The sequence below is a fragment of the Rhinolophus sinicus genome, chromosome X, assembly GCF_036562045.2.
Source record: "Rhinolophus sinicus isolate RSC01 chromosome X, ASM3656204v1, whole genome shotgun sequence".
NCBI classification, from domain to species: Eukaryota; Metazoa; Chordata; class Mammalia; order Chiroptera; family Rhinolophidae; genus Rhinolophus; species Rhinolophus sinicus.
In genome coordinates, this window is record NC_133768.1 from 34,394,534 (window position 1) to 34,415,623 (window position 21,090).

The window sequence follows — 21,090 nt, forward strand, 5'->3', positions numbered from 1 at the left end:
GTCTCTTCTCTCTCTCTAGCTCTGCAGCGTACTTTTAGGTTGAATGGGTTTTTCTGCATCTCTGAGCACATGGGCCAAACATGGACGCCTCAAATGGTGTCCTAGGCTCCTAAGTCTGTATCACCTCACATGTCTATCAGTCTATCACCTGTAGTTAACTACTGAACCAGCTGAGTCCCATTTTCAAGTTTTGGTGAAGAGACAATAGCCCAATTTTGATCCAAGGCTCCCCTAGTACACTGAGCTGTAGGAAGGCTTGGCCCATCAAGAAAAGGTTGCCTGGGCAGGTCTTCTCTGAGCAGAACCCTGCATGAGGAGGAGACAATAGTCACCTCTATTGCACTAGAGGTGAGCTTTTGAGGGGAAGGCACCGGGGATGCAGATTATATCTGATATCTGATTTAACATAAGGCTGAATTTGTTCTCAGTAACCATTCTGGAGACTATTGGCAGCTATTGCTAGGAACATGCTCCCCTTAGCTACAGTTCCAAAAGGAGACAAAAACGATCAGCGACAGCTGGTGGTTTGTTTTTATTCTTTAAAGTCTCAGATGACTGTAGTTGTCTGTTAATTATCCTCCAGGAAAACCCTGCTTTACTTTGTTTCCTGTGATGGACTGATGGGCATTTAATCCTAGACATGGTGGCACCTCCACTGCAATATTGCTTGCCCTGCTTACACAGAAGTTAAGGTAGATGCATCCCCTTTTGATTCAGTTGCTACAATAAAGAAGAGAGTCTGGTGTTTCTGATAAAATCCTGCCCATTCAAACCTCAGAGAGGGGCAGGGCACTAGTCTTTATTGAGCCCCTATTGTGTGCCAGGCACCATGCCAAGAACACCTCTGCCAACCTCCTCTTTTGATCTTATAGCAGTGATGTGATGCTAAGCAGAAAGAAGTCCCACGTGGTGGGTGAGTTTGTAACCACACAGTTTCTTATTTAGGTATTACCTTTTTTTTCTGTACATGGAATCATTACAGTTCCTCTGTTTCTTGGAGCATGAAGTGGAGGCACAAGGCTGTTAGATCCCCTTTTTTGAAGTAACATAGCACAACAGTATTAGAAACTGTTAGAACCCACCCCTAGGATCCTTTGGTACTTCTAAGCAGGGATGGTGTCCAGGTATGGGGGACTTGCTATGGGCAGGGTTCTTTTGTAAAGTATAAGGGAGCAGAAGAAGAGAAACCTTAAATGGAAGTTTAAACTTTTTTTTGTTTGAACTTAAGTTTTCTTCTAAAGGGCTTTAACATTTTAGTATCTTGCCTCTTGGAATGGAAGAATTCTTTTTTTTTTTTTAATTTTATTTTATTAAATTTATTGGGGTGACAATTGTTAGTAAAATTACATAGATTTCAGGTGGGAAGAATTCTTTTAATTGGCCTCATACAGCATCTTGTGTAGTAGTGTGTACTTTCTCAGGTTGAGTAAACATTGTTTGGTTGCTGTAATGGAATTCCTAGTAACTTTAGACCCCTCCAGGATTAATCCTTAGTTCCTTACCCTGGGGAGCCTACCAAGAGAGAGGTGAGCAGGAAGTATTGATCTTGATATTTAACCCCACAGCTGTAATTGACTGGAAATCCTGTAGCCGTAATAATAGATTACTGAACTTTATTGACCACATCAGTGACATAGTCACCTTATTTGGTTTACACAATGGTCTTAAAATTTAAGCAGTGTTATTCCAGCTTTAGAAAGAAGGGAACTCTAGATTTGGAAGCTAAGCAGTAACTTGCTCTGGAGAAGCACAAGAGTATAGAGCTTAAGGCATGTGGATTAAAACCTTGGTTTATGGCTTCTTAGGTGTGGGATTTTAGCCTCACGGTTTCTCATTAAATTTTTATTAGCGGAAAAATATGGTGATGGTCAAAGTCACCTACTTCATAGTGCTTAGGTGAGGATGAAATAAAATTCTGTATGTTTGGCTCCTGCTCTGACTGCCCCATAAGGCCATGCAGGTCACAAGTGGCAGGCATGGGAGTTGAACCCAGAGCTGTTGGATTCACAGCTTGTAACATTCTACACTGCCTTCCATGGGGAGATTTTGATTCCAAAATGAAGAAAGATTTGGGTCAAGGAAAAAAGTTTGGGGTTCAGAGTCAGCTCCTAAGTTTGGCTGATGAGTAACAGTCCCTCTCCCCCATATATCCACACATACATACTGGGGGTGCCAAAAAATGTATACATATGACTTGTATTCACCTTTTGTTATTGGTATATGTTGAGTATTACAATTTTAATATTTTTTTCCTTTCTTAAAATATATATACATTTTTTTGGCACCCTCTGTATTTTTTTGAGAACATGTGTGTGTAGATTGAAGAATAATTCTATTAGGATAGGGCAAGAAGAATCATACCATGATGTAGAATGTATATTTATTGGCAGATGTTAGTTCTGCTAGGCAATCCTTTTGTTCTTATTGTTTTTCTTCATAAATCAACTTCATTGAAGTATAATTTACACATAATTAAATGCACTCATTTTAAGTTTGATGAATTTTGACAAATGTATACATCTATGAAACCACCATGATAATCAAGCTACAAAGCATTCTTATTATCCCAGAAAATTCTCTCATGCCTCTTTGCATCCAATTCCCCCACTTCCAGTCCTAGGTAACCACTGATCTGATTTCAATCACTATAAAATCAGCCTGTTCTAGAATTCCATATAAATGAAATCATGCAGTTTATACTCTTTTATTTCTGGTTTCTTTTGCTTAGCATAGTGTCTGAGATTCATCCATGTTGTTTTGTATATCAGTAGTTTATCTCTTTTTCTTGCAGTATAGTATATCCTTGTGTTGATATGCCCATGTGTTTATCCATTCATCCTGACTGGCATTCAGCAAAGTTTAGGGCCAGACAGAACCAACTTAGACCTTGGCAACTGAGACCCCTCCCTGGGCTTTAGAGGACCTCTCTTTTGGCCTCCTCCAGATACATCCTTCTCCATAAGGTGAAATGGCTGTGGTGTCAAGGAGATGTGACCACCCAGAACCCTTGCTTAGGTACTCAGAACCAGACAATCTCCTACACAAATGGCTCTGAGTCTGCTGCCAGGACCTGTGTGGGCTTTTCCCCTGGATCAGTCCTCCTGCAGATGGACAGTTGATATAGACTAAATATTTGTGTCCTCCACAAATTCACATGTTGAAACTTAATCCTCAATGTATTTGGAGGTGGGGCCTATGGGAGGTGATTAGTTCTGCCCTCAAAAATGGGATTAGTACCCTTATAAAGAGGCCCCAGAGAGTTCCTTGCCCTTTTCCCCATGTGAAGACACAATGAAAAGATGGCCATCTGTGAACCAGGAAGCAGGCTCTCACCAGACACAAAATCTGCCAGCTCCTTGATCTTGGACTTCCTAGCTTCTAAAACTGTGAGAAATAAATTTCTGTTGTTTATAAGCCACCCAGTCTATAGTATTATTTTATAGCCACCCAAATGGACTAAGACAACAGTGCTATAACCCCAAGCCTGAGGAGTGCGTTCTGCAGAGGGAGAAGGGGATATCAGGGATAGGGGTTTAGAGAAAGTGTATAGACCTTGGATGTGCAGGCGGAGCTGCCCATACTCATACGTGCAAGTCTCATGAGAAGAGAAGAAGGGGTCTGCTGCAGGCTGGGGCCTTTATTTGTATTCATTCTCCAGTCCACAAGTGATAGGTCATATGAGCAGGAGCAGAAAGAGGGAAGAGATTATAAAGATAAAAAATAAAAATTGTAAAGAGATAGAAAACCAATTTTAAAGGTCACAGAGGGTTTTACAATTAAACATGTTTTTATTTTTATTTATTTTAAATTTATCGGGGTGACAACTGTTAGTAAAATTACATAGATTTCAGGTGTACAATTTTGTATTACATCATCTATAAATCCCATTGTGTGTTCACCACCCAGACTCAGTTCTCCTTCCATCACCATATATTTGATCCCCCTTACCCTCATCTCTCACCCCCCACCCCCTTACCCTCTGGTAACCACTAAACTATTGTCTGTGTCTATGAGTTTTTGTTTCTCATTTGTTTGTTTTGTTCTTTTGTTGTTTTTGGTTTATATACCACATATCAGTGAAATCATATGGTTCTCTGCTTTTTCTGTCTGACTTATTTCATGTGGCATCATACTCTCAAGATCCATCCATGTCATCACAAATGTTCCTATATCCTCTTTTCTTACCACCGAATAGTATTCCATTGTGTATATATACCACAACTTCTTTATCCATTCATCTATCGAAGGACATTTTGGTTGTTTCGATGTCTTGGCCACTGTAAACAAAGCTGCAATGAACATTGGAGCATATGTGTCTTTATGTATAAATGTTTTCAGATTTTTTGGGTAGATACCCAGGAGAGGGATTGCTGGGTCATATGGTAATTCTATTCATAATTTTTTGAGGAACCTCTGCACAACTTATGGACCTTGGGTTCAAAGAGCATTTTATAAATTTGACTCCAAAGGCAATGGAAGTAAAAGCTAAAATAAACTAATGGGACTATATGAAACTTAAAAGCTTCTGCACAGCAAAAGAAACCATCGACAAAATAAAGAGGCAACCAACTGAATAGGAGAAGATTTTTGCAAACAGTGCCTCCGATAAGGGGCTAATATCCAAAATATACAAGGAACTCATGCAACTCAACAACAAAAAACAAACAACCCAATTGAAAAATGGGCAGAGGACATGAAGAGACATTTCTCCAAAGAGGACATACAAATGGCAAATAGACATATGAAAAAATGCTCAACATCACTAATCATCAGAGAAATGCAAGTAAAAACTATAATGAGATATCACCTCACCCCAGTCAGAATGGCTATCATCAACAAGACAAATAGTAACAAGTGTTGGAGAGGCTATGGAGAAAAAAGGAACCCTCATAAACATGGTTTTAGATTTCATGTTCTCTCATTCTTTATTTTCACAGATGAGAAAACTGAGGCCCAGTTTGGTTAAATGACTTCTCTAAGGTCACACAGTTAGTGACAGAGCCAAGATAAGAAGTAAGATTTTCTAATTCTAGGCCAGCTCTCTTTTTAATATACTATATAAGAGCAGTGGTCTTCAAATTCTTTTGTTTGTGTATCTCTTAAATTATTTGTTAAACTGTGAACCTCCTTCATATATTTTGAAGTTAACTTCTAAAATAGTTTTAATCATAAGCTTAAATAGTTGCAAAGGATTTAATTTTCAATATACTGTAAATATTGTCATTTGAAAATAAAACTTATGTCACACTTAGAAATGGAATCTACATACCGTAGCCATTTGGTACCCATTAACATCCATTTAAAAGAAACACATGGTTAGTTTGCTCATTTTTTCTATTCTTTAGATTCCACATATAAGTGAGATCACAGGGTATTTGTCTTTCTCCATCTGACTTATTTCACCTAGCATAATGTTCTCTAGGTCCATCCATATTGTTGCAAATGGTAAGATTTCATTCTTCTTTATGGCCGAGTAATACTCCATTGTAAAAACCACAGTTTCTTAATCCAGTTGTCTACTGATGGGCGTTTTGGTTGTTTCCATGTCTTGGCTATTGTGAATAGCACTGCAGTAAACATAGGGGTACATATATTTTTTCGAATTAGTGTTTTGGATTTCTATGGGTAGACACTTAAGAGTGGAATTGCTGGGTTATAAGGTAGTTCCATTTCCAGTTTTTTGAGACACCTCCATACTGATTTCCATAGCGGCTGCACCAATCTGCAATCCCACCAACAGTGCACGAGGGTTCTCTTTTGTCCACATCTTCGCCAGCACTAGTTGTTTGTTGATTTGTTGACAAACAAATGAACAAGAAAAAAAAAACACATCAACAAGCTCTTCCTTAATAGATAGAATTTTACATAATCCCCCCCGCCCGTTTTTATTAAAGTTTATTGGGTTGACAATTATTAGTAAAGTTACATAGATTTCAGGTGTACAATTCTGTAATACATCATCTATAGCTCACATTACGTATTCACCACCCAGAGTCAGTTCTCCTTCCATCACATATATTTGACCCCATTTACCCTCTTCTAGAACCGCCCCACCTCCTTACCCTCTGGTAACCCCTGAACTATTGTTTATGTCTACAAGTTTTTGTTTCTTCATTTGTTTGTCTTGTTCTTTTGTTGTTTTCAGTTTTATATACCACATATCAGTGAAATCATATGGTTGTCTACTTTTTCTGTCTGACTTATTTCGCATAGCATGATAATCTCAAGATCCATCCATGTTGTCGCAAACAGTACTATTTCATCTTATGGCCAAATAGTATTCCATTGTGTATATATACCACAACTTCTTTATCCATTCATCTATCGAAGGACATTTTGGGTGTTTCCATGTCTTGGCCACCGTAAATAAAGCTGCAATGAACATTGGATCTTTTTTCTCTTTGAACTTGAATTTTCTTTCTATTCTCCCCAAAATATCCTAACATAATTTATCCTTGAAATATTTTTATTTATTACTCTATTATAATTTCCTGAACACACATATACACAGACACAAATGTTGAAATTGCGCATTGTAATTTTCTGTGTCCTTTCATTCATTTACTAAACAAATATTTTTTGAGTCCTTATTATGTGCCAGACATTGTTCTGGGTGCTATTCTAGTAAATAAACAGACAAAAATCCCTGCCCTCGCGGAGCTTACTTTTTGGTGAGGGAGACACTCAATATACAGGATAAAAAAAAAAGTAAAATGTACATAATTTTAGATATTGAAAAATGTTAGAAGAAAGAAGAGCAACAAAGCAGAGAAAGGAGGTATATAATGTCAGGTGGGAGTTACTGTTGACATTTTTGATAGGGTGGCCTTCCTGAAAGGGTAACTTTTGCAAAAGATCTGAAGGAAATATAGGATCTAGATACATGAATATGATGGGAAGAGCATGTTAGATAAAGAGAATAGCTGGTGCAAATACCCTGAGACCAGAGTGTGCCTGTCATGGTTGGAGAAGGGCAAGAAGGCCAGCATGGCTGGAGACAGGAGATGGAGAGTCAGAGACCAGAGATGACCACAGAGGTCTTGGGTAGTAAAATTATGTAGGGCTCTATAGGACATTTTAAGGATTTTTAACTTTGACAGATTATGGAGGGTTTTTTGAGCAAAGAAATTATGTCATCTGACTTAAGTTTTGACAAGATCTTCTGGCTGCTGTGTTGAAAATAGACTGCAAGGCCAAAGCAGGGAGAGCTGTTAGGTGGGGTGGTGGATATCATTCATTTGCTCTCCATATTACTCTGCTCTGTATCCTAGAGGCTGACCTCTATGAACTGAATCGGTGGGCTGCTTGCTCTATATCTTCCAGTGGATTCAGCTAATGGGGATCAGTAGGAAATGAGAGTAGTAAAAGAGATAGTAGAAAGAAACAGAAGAGATCGGGACATTTATTCCATATATTCCTCTGGTTCCTTCCCTGCTGAGTCACTGCAGTTCAGCTGTGGCCCTCTATCTAAGGCCACAACTCCTATCAGGTACTAGTATCCCCTTATAGCCAGTCTTTTAGATTCTGGTAACTGCTCTGCTCTGTTTCTCCTTTAGGCCTAGAGGTGGATATGGCATCTTCCTGTGTGAATCCCTGGTGCTTCATCATCTCTTAAGCCTGGCCACAGCTTTGCAAACATAGTCCCTTAATTAAACTCTCTTCAGTTACCCCTTCAGCATGCCATCTATTTCCTGTTGGAGCCCTGGCTCTTTCAGTTATTTATTGTTGTGTAAAAAAATCACACCGAAACTTAATGGCTTAAAACAATGACAATCACTTATTTGCTCATGATTTTATAGTTAGGCAAGTGTTGGTTGGTATAGCTCATCTTTACCTCATGTGGTATTGGCTAGGGTAGTTGGGGCTGGAGGAATCACTTCCAAGATGGTTCAATCATAGGGCTGGAAAGTTGGTGCTAGCTGTTGTCTAGGAGCTCAGCAGGGGCTGTCGGCCAGAGGATTTGATCCTCCTCCAAGTAGGCTGATAGGGCTTCCACACAGCATGGAGGCTGGGTTCCAAGAGGCAGGAAGCAGAAGCTGCCAGCCCTCTTAAACCCTAAGTCCAGACTGGCACAGCATCACTTCTATATACAATTGCTTAAAGCAGTCAGAGGCCAAAGCCAGATTCAAGGGGGGGGGGGTAGAAAGGAGTACAATGAATTTATGGCCATCTTTATTGCACTATGCTAAGACAGGAGGCTGTTGCCATAATGTGAGAGATGATGATGGCTTGAACCAGGTTGATGGTTATAGTTTGAAGAGAGATGACAGGGTTTGCTGATTGGATGTGAGGTGTAAGAGAAAGTGGGGAGCTGTGTTAATCTGTATCTTCTGAAAAGCAGACACCCAGATGGAATTAAACATGTAAGCATTTTATTGGTATTATTTCCCATGTGAAAATAAACAGGGAGGGAGCCAGGGAAAGCTGGGTGAGCCATTAGACCATGATGGACATCTGACCCTAGATGAAGGGGAGAAAAAGAGAAGGTTGGGTAGAAGAGTCCAAGGCCATTATACAGTCTAAGGAAGGTTTGACAAAGCCTTTGGAAAGTTCTTAAGCCAAAGTTGGTCAACAAAGATGTTCTGTATCTCTCAGGAATGAGTCTTCCTTAGTAGCCATACCACACTCAGTTATTGATGGGAGCAGTCTATGGAAGAGGTGGCAATGCAAATGTGATGATGGATTTCAAGCACAGCATCTGGGGTTCTCAGTCAATTACATTCCCTTTATAGGAGGTCTGTGAAGCACATTCTCATAGCTGCCTCAGTAGTCAAGGACAACTCTAAGATTTTTGATGTGAGCAGCTGAAAGGATGAAAGTGCCTTAACAGAGTTGTGGAAGACTGCATGAAGATCTGGTTTGAGGAAGATTATCAAAAGTTGATTTTAGACATGTTGAGTTTGAGATACCTATTACACATCCCAGTAGAAGTATCAAACAGGCAACTATATAAACATGCCTAGGTTTCAGGGGAGATGTTCACAAGGTCTAACAATTCAGTTCGCAAACTTGTTGCACCGATGTTGCTAATCTTTTTTGGTATAAGAGGAATTATTCATTACGAATTTGTACCAACTGGACAAGCAGTTAACCAAGTTTCCTATTTGGAAGTGCTGAAAAGGCTGTGTGAAAAAGTTAGACAATCTGAACTTTTCACCAACAGTTCATGGCTCTTGCATCACGACAATGCATTGGATCACACAACACTATCTGTGAGGGAATTTTTAGCCAGTAAACAAATAACTGTATTGGGACACCCTCCATACTCACCTGATCTGGCCCCCAATGACTTCTTTCTTTACCTGAAGATAAAGAAAATATTGAAAGGAAGACATTTAGATGACACTCAGGACATCAAGGGTAATACGACGACAGCTTTGACGGCCATTCCAGAAAAAGAGTTCCAACATTGCTTTGAAGGATGGACTAGGCACTGGCATCGGTGCATAGCTTCCCAAGGGGAGTACTTCGAAGGTGACTGTAGTGATATTCAGCAATGAGGTATGTAGCACTTTTTCTAGGATGAGTTCGCAAACTTGATTGTCTGACCTCATATGCTGAATATACTAAATTAGGGACAGTAAGGTTCTAAGTGTTAAAAAAAACCCCTCTTCTCGATGAAGTTATTATTACTATATTGTTTGTACCAAATTGATGAAAACAACATAAATATGCATCAAATTTTGGTAAATAAAATGTAAATTATTAAACATCAAAGTAAAATTTTATTGGAAATTCATCTTTATAAAATATATCTGTGGATAAATATTACTTATTGTTAGAAAGAGACAGAGTTCAGCATGAACATTTTTCATAGTTATTGATTTAAGTGCTAAGAAATCTTATTCACATGGATATGCAGATGAGAGTGTTTTTTTTCATTAAAATTTATTGGAGTGACAATGGTCAACAATTAGTAACATCCCTTGGTTCTTTAAACTCCTTCTGCATCATATGCTGAAGATCCTATAGTAAACTATTATTTAAAAATATTTTAAATTATCACAAATGTTCCTATATCATCCTTTCTTACTGCCGAATAGTATTCCATTGTGTATATATACCACAACTTCTTTATCCATTCATCTAACACAATGGGATTTATAGATGATGTAATACAGAATTGTACACCTGAAATCTATGTAATGTTACTAACAATTGTCACCCCAATAAATTTAATAGAAAAAAAAATTATCAGCTGACAACTCCAGTAGGTCTTCCTTCAGTTTTGGTGAAAACAAAGAATTGGACACCACCTGGCTTGCAACAAGATTTGTTACTGAACGATTAAAGTTATTTGCTTTGTCAACGCCACCTCCAAATTTGAAATTGTTCCTCTGTTTGATGCCTAAGACATTTTTACTGCCTGGAGCAGTGTACCAGTGAAAGATTCTGGAAGGATGAGAGTTGGGCCTTTTATCAGCAGAGTGGAAGAAGGCAGTTGCAAAAAGGGAGGTCGGGAAGGTGGGTCTGCATTTCTATCACAGGTATCCTTAGACAGATTTTTGGAAAGAGGGTCTAAAATTTGAATCCCTAGAAACCCTCTTGTAAAAGCATGGAAAGTGTTCTCATATTTTAGTTTGCACTAAAATATGAGAACTATTTTAGTTCTCATATGTAGTATGATGCAGAGTGATTGGGAAGGTCCTCAACAAGGTGCTGGGGTTTATTTAGAAGATGATTGGAGCAGCTTTCCAAGGCATATCAACATAAGGACGCTTTGGGGAGCTGATCAGAGAGGCCCTGACACAGGGCAAGGTCTGTCCCTCATACTGGAGGAAGGTATTTCTGCTTTCTTGGTGTCTCAGGCCACGCTGGAGAATAAAAGCTCAGGCTTAGGCTAGGGCCAGAATAAGGTGGGTGGACTGGAGACAGCAAACTAAGGGGGTGGCCCAATATGGAAGATGGGGGACTTTTAGGACCTGAGCAATGAGTCAGGCTACTTCAAGCCAGTTTCAAAAATTGAGGCTGTGCTTCAGGTGTAGAGCACAGTGGCCAGAAGCTAAAGCTGAATAATATTGAATGCCAACTATAATTAAATATATATATATATATATATAGTAACGGGATGTGGAGTACAGCATAGGGAATAGAGTCAATGGAATTGTAACAGCTGTATACAATGTCAGAGGGGTAGTAGATTGTAGGAGGAGGGTTATCACTTTTTAAGTGGTATAAATGTCTAACAATTATATTGTTTTGTACTCCTGAAACTAATACAAACAAACAAAAAACAATGAAAATAATTGAGGCTGGGTGTATGGAACGGGGAGGAAGTTGGGTTTGGAATCAGTCCTGAAAGGTTATGTGAGGAGAAAGGATAGTTAGGCTGGGAGGTGGAGAAATTACTTAATCTCAAGAGCTCTGGCTCCTTAGGAAATTCCTTCCCATTCCCTTGGGTGCCATAACGTTTCCCCACAGTCATGGTGGCCAGGCAGCCTGCTATGGCGTCACCCCAGCCCATTCCCGCTTTGTTGGTGTTGTGGAGAGCTCATAGAATTCAAGTCATAAGGCCAAGGTTAGAGCTGCGTCTATCCCTCATTGATGGTGTGGCCTTTGGAAAACTCCATTATGAGCCTCAGTTTCCTTCTGTCTAAAATGGGAACAAAGATATTTACTTTTCCTGCTTTTTAAAAATAATTTTAGGCTATTTTATTATTCTGCTGCTTTTTTTAGCCATTATTTTCAGGTGTACAAAACAATGTAATAGTTAGACATTTATACCCCTCACAAAGTGATAACCCCCCTCCCCCAATCTACTACCCCTCTGGCATTGTACATAGCTGTTACATTTCCACTGTCTCTATTCCTTATGCTGTACTCCACATCCTTTGACTACACACACACACACACACACACACACACACACACACACACACACACACATAAAATTATAGTTGACATACAGTATTATTCAGCTTCAGCTTTAGGTGTACACTGCAGTGGTCAGGCAGCTATATCATCCATGAAGTGGTCTCCCTAATAAGACAAGTGTCCCTCTGATTCTGCTGCTTTTTAACATTGTAAAAAACAAAGGAGAATATCTGTGAATATGCTTTCTTAATCATGATGCCCAAGCAATTCAATTCAGAATCAGTGAGTACCTCCTATGCGCCAGGTACCACGGAATGGGCGAGCTAGACACAGAGGGCCATGTGAGGGCAGAACTGCTTAGGGTGAGAGCCAAGCACTGATAAATTCATTATAAGGGAGAATGAAAGAGAGGTGCTGACTACACTGGCAAAACAACCTGGAGCCACAGGGGCCTGTGGTAATAAATTTCAACTCAGGGGACCCAGGAAGGTGTTCACGGAATAGGGGAAGTTTGCCTTGGGCCTTGAAAGCTGAGTGGGGATTTACTAGGCAGAGAAGGACAAAGGCCTTCCAGGCTGAGGCATCAGCAAGGTGCAAATACAGAGGCATGGAAATGTCTGGGACATGCAGAGGACTGTGGACGTTTAGGTTAATTTAGGTTAGATTCTCTTTTTTGTTTGTTCGTTTTTACTATGTGAAATATTCCTGCCACAAGCAATCATACACATGTCTTCATAAACTTCTCAATTATTTTCTGAGTATAAATATCTAATATGAGATCAATGGGTCAGAAATACCTTTTTAGGCCTTTGAATTCATAACATTATATCCCCCTCCAAAAATGTTGTGCCCCCATCTCCTGTACAAGAGAGTGGGCTTACCACAACTTTCCTCTGAATCTATTGAAACTTTTTATGCCAACATAAGGTAACAGTTTCTGAGAGTAGTGTTTGATTCATGATCTATGCTTAGATCTCAAACCTTTTTAATCTTGTTCCCATCTCAGTAACAGTATTGTGTAGTGGTTAGAGACACAGTTCTAGAGGACACTGCTTAGGATTGAATCCTGGATCTACCACTTCATAGATGGGCTGAACATTCCCACAAAGGTGACTGAGCCTCTCCATGCCTCAGTTACCTTATATCTAAGGAGAGTGGTCCTATGAAAAATTTTTGGTTTGGGGCTCATTTTTGGTTTTCAAATTTTTCTATGATGATTACACAATATGTGTGTTATTTTAAAAAATCTTATAAAATGTCAATAGTTTGAGGTGATCAGTCTCTTTGGAAGGTCGATGGTTGTCATTAGGACAAGGAATCTGAGAAGTCAGGGGTAGAAGCTTGGACAAAGGTGCTCAAAGGTGGGGAGGTAAGGTGGAGAAGGCTGAGATGCTGGTGGTGATAGTGAGAAAGGAGGGAGTCAAGTATATGAGAGAGCAGTGAGTGAAGGTATTTAAGAGGCACAAACTTTCAGTTATAATATGAATAAAATCATGGGGATGTAATGTACAGCATGGTTACAATAGTTAATATACTGTGTTGTATATTTGAAAATTGCTAAGTGAGTTGACTTTAAAAGTTCTCATCATAAGAAAAAAATTGAAATTGTATCAGGTAATGGATGTTAACTATACTTTTGTGGTGATCATTTCACAATATATACAATATCAAATCATTATGTTGTACACCTAAAATGACTACAATGTTATATATCAATTCCATCTCAGTAAAACTGGAAGAAAAAATTTTACAACCTAGCTTAAGAAACATATACTGTTTATATAATTTTTAATTTAAAAAATAAATGGAATATAAGTTGACAAAAGAGAGATCAGAGAAGCCTAGCAGAGGGAGACAGTGGACCCAGTGAGGGCATGGAAGGATGTGAATGGGTGGGATTTGAACTTCCTTTTCCAGGGTGCCTCAGGTTGTCCTCTGCTCACTTTCCTTCCCAAGACTGGGGGATGTCGCAGTCCTCTTTTCACTGACTCTGCCTGTGGGGACAATATTGGGCTTGTTCAGCATGCCAGGGAGAGCTGACTTTTATTGCTAGCTCACTGCATCACTGGTTTTATCCCAGCTTCAAAAATGTTCTTTTAACGGCAAATGCCATTTTGATGAGACTACCTCTTTTTTGTCCTCTCCATTTCCTATCCTATCACTCTTCTTAACTCTTGTATTACTGTGTTTCTAGGTATGCACCATGGGTACACACTGGCAGGTGCCTTGGGGGTCGTATAAAAGAGACAACATGAACCTCACTCTTTAAGGGGTATAAGGGCACCTTCAATCCATCATTGCTTCTTTTCCCAGAGGACTTCAGAAATCACAACATGACAAGGGAAAGAAAGAAGGAGACCATTAGTTGTTGAGTACCACCTTCTGTGTGCCAGGTAGTGTGCTAAACACTGTACATACGTCTTCTTGTTTAACCCTGTCAACAACTATAGTGGCAAGTATTATTACTTCATCTTATAGATGGGAAAATTGTGGCTCAGAAAGTTTTGGTAACTGGTGCAAGGCCATAAAACTTGAGCTTTGAAGGTGTGTCTATTTGGCTGACATTTGACCCTGCTTTACCTTTACTATCTTTATATTCATCGGCCAAGGAACCATGGAAACCCAAGTACATTCCTCTCCTGAGTTTTTGATAAATTCTTTTTTAAAATGTGTTTTTATTTTTCAATTACAATTCACATATAATATTAGTTTTAGATGTACAGCATAGTGATTAGCCATTTATATAACTTACAAAGTGATCACCCTGATAAATCTAGTACCCTCCCACACCATACATAGTTATTACAATATTATCCTCTCCTGATGTTTTGAGGGCTTCATTTATAATTATTCTCAGAGGGAGGTGAGGGTTATGGAAGTGAAGTGATGAGCAGAGTTCTTCCACAGTCTCCAATAAACTGTTGTCTCTGAAAGGAGACATGCACATTCATCTGGGTCATGGAGAGTGGCCATTTCCTTGGGCTGGTGAAAGTTCAGGAGGGGCTGAGAGTGGTGAACTTTCTTGAGTGACTTCCTTTGTCAGGCTACTTAGGGCAACACTGATAATCTGACTGGATTACCCATGGCATGAGAAAAACCAGACCTGGTTCATCAGGAAACCTAGTGTCCTAGCTTTCTGTGGAAGACCCTGGAAGCCATGATTCTGTTGTAGCGGTAGCTTCTGACTCAGGGATTTGGTGATTACCAGAAATGAAGTGATTATGAGAAAGGGGCTGATTGCAGGGAAACATAGCTGAAGGCAAGTTAGCAACCAGGTTCTGGTCCTGCTTAATTTTATCCATGGTGTGGCTTCTTTCACATTTCTGTTGATTAGCCCTCTTGAGAAGGTGGAAGCTTGGCTATTCCATGGCAGCCTGAGATGTCTCCCAGGGTAGCCTGGGAAGTCCTCGTTGCTAGGAGTCCTGAGGTGGTGGCTGCCACGAGAACTACAGGCAGCCTCAGCCATACTGAGCTCAGCACTGTGGGGCTTCAAAGAGCCCTGGTCTGACCATCTGATACCCCATGAAGTTGTGTTTCTTGCTGAGGGAGAGGAGGACATTCCTTGGCTCTCAGCTCCCCAGGGGCTGACAGAGACTTTTAAGGCCACACATCCTTTGGGTTCCTCCCAGAGGGAAGCTCAAGAAAGCTCTCCTGGAAGGATGGGTAGGAGGCTTCCCTGGGGAATCCGTAATACCATATCCACACCTTATGCCTGCATTTATCTCATTAAGTTGAAATGATCTGTCACTGAGGTTAAGACAGATCATTAGAGGCAGATAGGGGGACACTGTTCCCAGCATCCAGCATGCTGCCTGGTATACAAGAGATGCTCTGTCAGTGGTGACCTGTTTGTTGAACTAAGAGGGCTTCCCTCAGGGACTTAGGTTCTTTCTGCCTTCCAGATCTGTTTATGTCCTTATAGTTGCAAGATGGCTGAACCACTCTTACACCTCATGTCCACATTACAGGCAGTAAGAAGGGGAAATGAAGAGAGGAAAGAATGACCTTTTTTCGAGTAAACAAGACTTTCCCAGAAATCTTGGGCAGATCAGTATTATACGGCTATCCTTTTAAACAGAATCTGGGTTCTTTTAGCTAGTATGGGAGTGTATTAGTTTTCTAGGGATGATGTAACAAAGTACCACAAATTGGGTGTCTTAAACAACAGAAATTTATTGTTCCACAGTTCGGGGGGTCAGAAGTCTAAGATCAAGATGTTGGCAGGCAGATTCCTTCTGAGGACTATGAAGGAAGGATATGTTCTATGTATCTCTTGTAGCTCCTGCTGGTTTGTTGGCAATATTTGGCATTCCTTGGTATCACCTTGATCTCTGCCTTTATCTTCACATGGCATTCTCCCTGTGTGTCTGTCTCTGTGTCCAAATTTCCTTTTTTTATAAGGACATAGTCATATTGGATTAGGTGAATTAGGCCCACCTTAGTGGATTAGGCTCATTTTTTTTATTTATTTTATTTTATTAAATTTATTGGGGTGACAGTTGTTAGTAAAATTACATAGATTTCAGGTGTACAATTCTGTATTACATCATCTATAAATCCCATTGTGTGTTCATCACCCAGAGTCAGTTCTCCTTCCATCACCATATATTCGATCTCCCTTACCCTCATCTCCCACCCCCCACCCCCACCCCCCTTACCCTCTGGCAACCACTAAACTATTATCTGTGTCTATAAGTTTCTGTTTCTCATTTGTTTGTCTTGTTCTTTTGTTGTTTTTGGTTTATATACCACATATCAGTGAAATCGGAACATTTGTGACAACATGGATGGATCTTGAGAGAGTAATGCTGAGCGAAATAAGTCGGATTAGGCTCATTTTAACTCGATCTTCTTCAAAGACCTTATTTCCAAATAATGTCACATTTACAGGTATTGGGGGTTAAGATGTCAATGGCTTTCGTGGGACACAATACAACCTATAATAGGTAGTTTTAAAATATGGCCTCCAAATTCTTCAACATTCCTCCAGTCAAGAGGTGAGTTCTTGCCCCTCCCCTTGAATCTGATTGTTTGTGAGTATGTCTACTAATAGAGTACGATGGAAGTGACTTCCAAGTCTAGGTCATAGAAGGCCTTGCAACCCCTGCTTGGCTCTCTTGAAACACTCTGAAGGAAGCCAGTTGTCATGTTAGAAGTCTGACCATCCTGAGATATCTGTCCTGGAGAGGCGACGTGTAGGTGCTCCAGTCTTCAGCCCCAGCTGAGCTCCTGGTCAACAGCTGGCAACAAAGCCTGCCCTGTGCATGCACCATCTTGGACATACAGCCCATTTGAGACTTCAGATGAGTATAGACTCAGCTGGCATCTGACTGCAACCACATGAGAGACTTGAAGCAAAAACTGTTTAGATGAGCCCTTCCTGAAGTCCTGACTCACAAAAATCATGAACAAAATCAAACTGTTTTTAAGCCACTAAATTTGGTAAGTTGTTGCAGAGCAGTATAAAACTAGAATAATCATCAAGAAGGAGAAAATGAATATTGGCCAGCTAATAAGAGCAGCGGGGGCTCTGAGATCCAGGGAGAATTATCATAAGGAGGATGGCTTCCATGGGCCCTTCATCAGAGGTTTTGTGTTTCCTGAGGTAGGTGTCTCTCCATGCTGAGACACTTGGTTGATACAAAACTACATTTGAGTGCCCAAAATGGTGTTATCATCTGAATGTTCATATAATCATTTTCCTGTGAGAAATTGTATCAGAGATTATCACTGTTAAATGTTGTAATGGAGGCAGTGATCCCTGGCTTGCCCTATCATCAACAGGCTGCTTTGCTTGAACTGGGGGTAAGTTGCCATTAGAAAGCACAGTTCTAGTTTGTATGACTCTTGTTTCACCAAGAAGCATGTAGCTCCCCTCCCCCATTTTATAGGCAAAGGTCCTACAGGTAGCATGTTTCTGACAGACCATGACTTCTACACCATAGTTTTCAGTTTCTAAGTTTATTCTGAGGGCCCCTGAGCCGGATTCTACCTCTCAAATCATGGGTAAAAAAAGGGGGTTTGTTTTGTGATAGAAGTTTCTGAACATGCTGAACGTCATTCTGTGCTGACCAGCTCGCTTGTGGATATCTGTGTTGCTTTCAGTGTCCAAGTCCTACTGCATTTTTGTCCATGTGGCTCTGTTCCTTTGTGTGCTTTACTAGGTCTCAGGACTTGGCATTTCTCCTTTATCTGTTTTTCATACTGTGCCGAAGGTAAATCTTTGCTTTGCTTGACCTTTATTCTATTTTCCTTGACTTCCTCATATTCAACTTTATACTTTGATCAATCTCCCCAACAGCAGTTGCCAAGCAACTTTCTTTCTCTTCTACAGGTTCCTCTGAACATTCCGTTTCATCAAGCCCTTTGCTCAGCCACACTTCTGATCTCCAGTTTTTGTTTGCACTGTGTTGGAATTGTAAATTGTAAATCAATGGGATGCTACATGGAGTAGGATGCAGGGTGGTCAGAGAAGCCTGGGTTCAAATTCTGGCTCTGCTATATATTAACAGTGGAACATTGCGCAAGTTATTTAACTTTCTAACCCTCAATTTCTTCATTTGTAAAATGGGTATAGCAAATTATATTTTCCAAAGATGGCCACAACAATTTCTCCCATCCCACATTCTTTTCTACAACCTGTCACTTCCCCTGAGAAGGTGGGGTCTATGTCCCTTGCCTTTGAATCTTCATAGGTTTGTGACTTACTTGTAACCAATTAAATGCAGTAGAAATATTGTTGCATGTCTTCAGAGGTTAGGTCAGAAAAGGTGATGCAGCTTCTGTCTCGCTTGCTGGAACACTTATTCTAGAGCCATGAGCTGCCATGTAAGCTGTCTGGCCCAGAACCATGCTGTGAAGAAGCCTGAATGAACTCATGTGAGAAATCATGTTGAGAATTTCTGAAAATACGGTTGATCTTCATTATTTGCAAATTTCATGTTGGTGAATCTCCTTACTTGCCAAAATTTATGTGTAACCCGAAATCGATATTTGCAGTGCTTTTGTGGTCATTTGGGGACAAGAACATAGTGGCAGATGATTTGAGTCACCCGACGCACATGTTCCCAGCTGAGGTGGAACAAAGTGATGCTCTGCCTTCTTGTTTCAGCTTTCATACTGTAAACAAGTGTCCTTTTGCAGTCTGTTCAGTGCCATTTTTTAACATTTTTTTGTGCATTTAGTTGGTGTTGTAGCTGTTTAAAATGGCCCTGAAGTGTAGTGCTGAAGGGCTATCTAGTGCTCCTAAATGCAGGAAGGCTGTGCTGTGCCTTATGGAGAAAATACATGTGCTAGATAAGCCTCCTTCAAGCATGAGTTATAGGGCTGTTGGTTGTGAGTTCAGTGTTAATGAACCAACAATGTATATCAAATAAGGTGTCTTTATACAGAAACACACATAATACAGGTTATGTATTGATCAGTTGTTGAAAATATTGTGACCAAGAAGCTTGCAGGAAGCTAATCCTGTATTTCCCCCAGGAGCAATTGTTCAACATTTGCTAATTTAGTGTTCATGGTGACTTTATAGAATATAAGTACCTCAGACAATGAACATCGACTGCACATGAACAGAGAGGATGCTCAGTCAGCTCCCAGTTGTTCCGGCCTCTCACTGTGGCTGCATGAAAGACCCTGAACCAGGCAGTCCAAGAAAGCCTCCTGAATTCCCAACTGACAAACTGAGATACAATGATTTTGTTTTTAAACAAAAACATTTTAATACCTTATTATCATTATTTATATATTTATAATACTTTAATATTATTTGTTAATATTAAAAATGTTGTTTTATTCCTCAGTAGTAACCAGAATAATGGGGTTAACAATGCATTCCTCACATGAGTGGTGGGAGGATTAAATGAGGTGGTGTATATCATGTTGAAAGGATTGAATGTTTTTACTGAGTGCCAAGCACTATACTACCATTAATATTATGAATCCTCTGTCTTAGCTTTTATTTTATAGAAATCCAGATTATTACACTGGAAAGAGACTTTAAGGATCACTCAGGCTAATCACTGTATTTTCAGGTGTGAAATCATAGGCCCACAGAGAGGAAATTGTCTGCATCAAACACAAAGTTGATGGCAGAGTATAAATTAGAAGTAAAGCTCTATCTCTGTGCTGAATAGAAAAACCTTGAAACCGTTTCCTTGCATATTTCAATTATAGATGTGCCTAGTTATTGAAAAAGCCAAACAGAATATGAGTCAAATACACAGAAGCCTTGAATTTTATCTCATCCTTTTAGTCCTAGAATCACAGGTGAGATGATCTTCTATTATAGATCTTCACAAAAGAGAGTTGTTAGGAGGGATGGAACTTATTCCCTGGGATATACCTCAGTAGATTCCAATATTATTATTGTTTTTTGATTAAGTACCTAAATGAGAGCTTGTTTCCTGTGTGGTAGCTTCCAGCACACGATGACAGGCCAAGGCATCGGCTGCTGGAAGGATGAGTGGATGAGGGAGGTGATGATATTTGTAGCCATGGCCATAAAAACGCCTGATTTCAGATCCTATTGACAGTAGCTGGACTTTGGCCTCAGTTTCTATTATATACTAGAAATAAGACATTTCTAGGGTGGTTCAGATAGTAATTTTTTGTTCTGTATTTTCTGGGTAATAAAATGTCATCTTGGATGACACAAAAGAAAGTCAGTAAAAACCTATAAATACTGTGCCCTTAGTCTCTGAGCCACGCAGAAATATCAATGAGTAGCAACGCGGAAATATCAATGACTCAGGCTGGTAAGTAGGGAGGGAGAGATATTGATGGAACTCACAGTCTAGAGTTAACAAGTTCCAGGTACCACAATGTGAACCAGAAGGTTGGGGTCAGCAGAGGTAAGGGTTCATTCACACGTGTGAATTCTTTACAAAATATCTGTCCCTTTAACAGGACTTTGACCTATAAATGTGTACTTTACCTGATGTATTTACTAATGAAAGTTTTCTTGCGTAACTGGCATAGTCCATCATTTTGAGAAGAAAATTTTAAAAGACTAATTTTGAAATAATGAAATTTCATTTTACATATACTTAAAAAGTACCAAAGCCAAAAGCCAAATCAAACCAGTAACTTGTCCTGTACCTTTTTAAATCCTGATGACTTAGGGTGGGCCTCTGAAGGGCTTCAGGACAGTCCTTCAGGGTTCCTTTGTTTGTCTGTGGCCACACAGCCACAGGGGCCACATATGGAACAGTGGCTGCTCCCCAACAATTAATGAAAGACACATTACATCTCTTTCCTCTGATCCTTTACATGGTT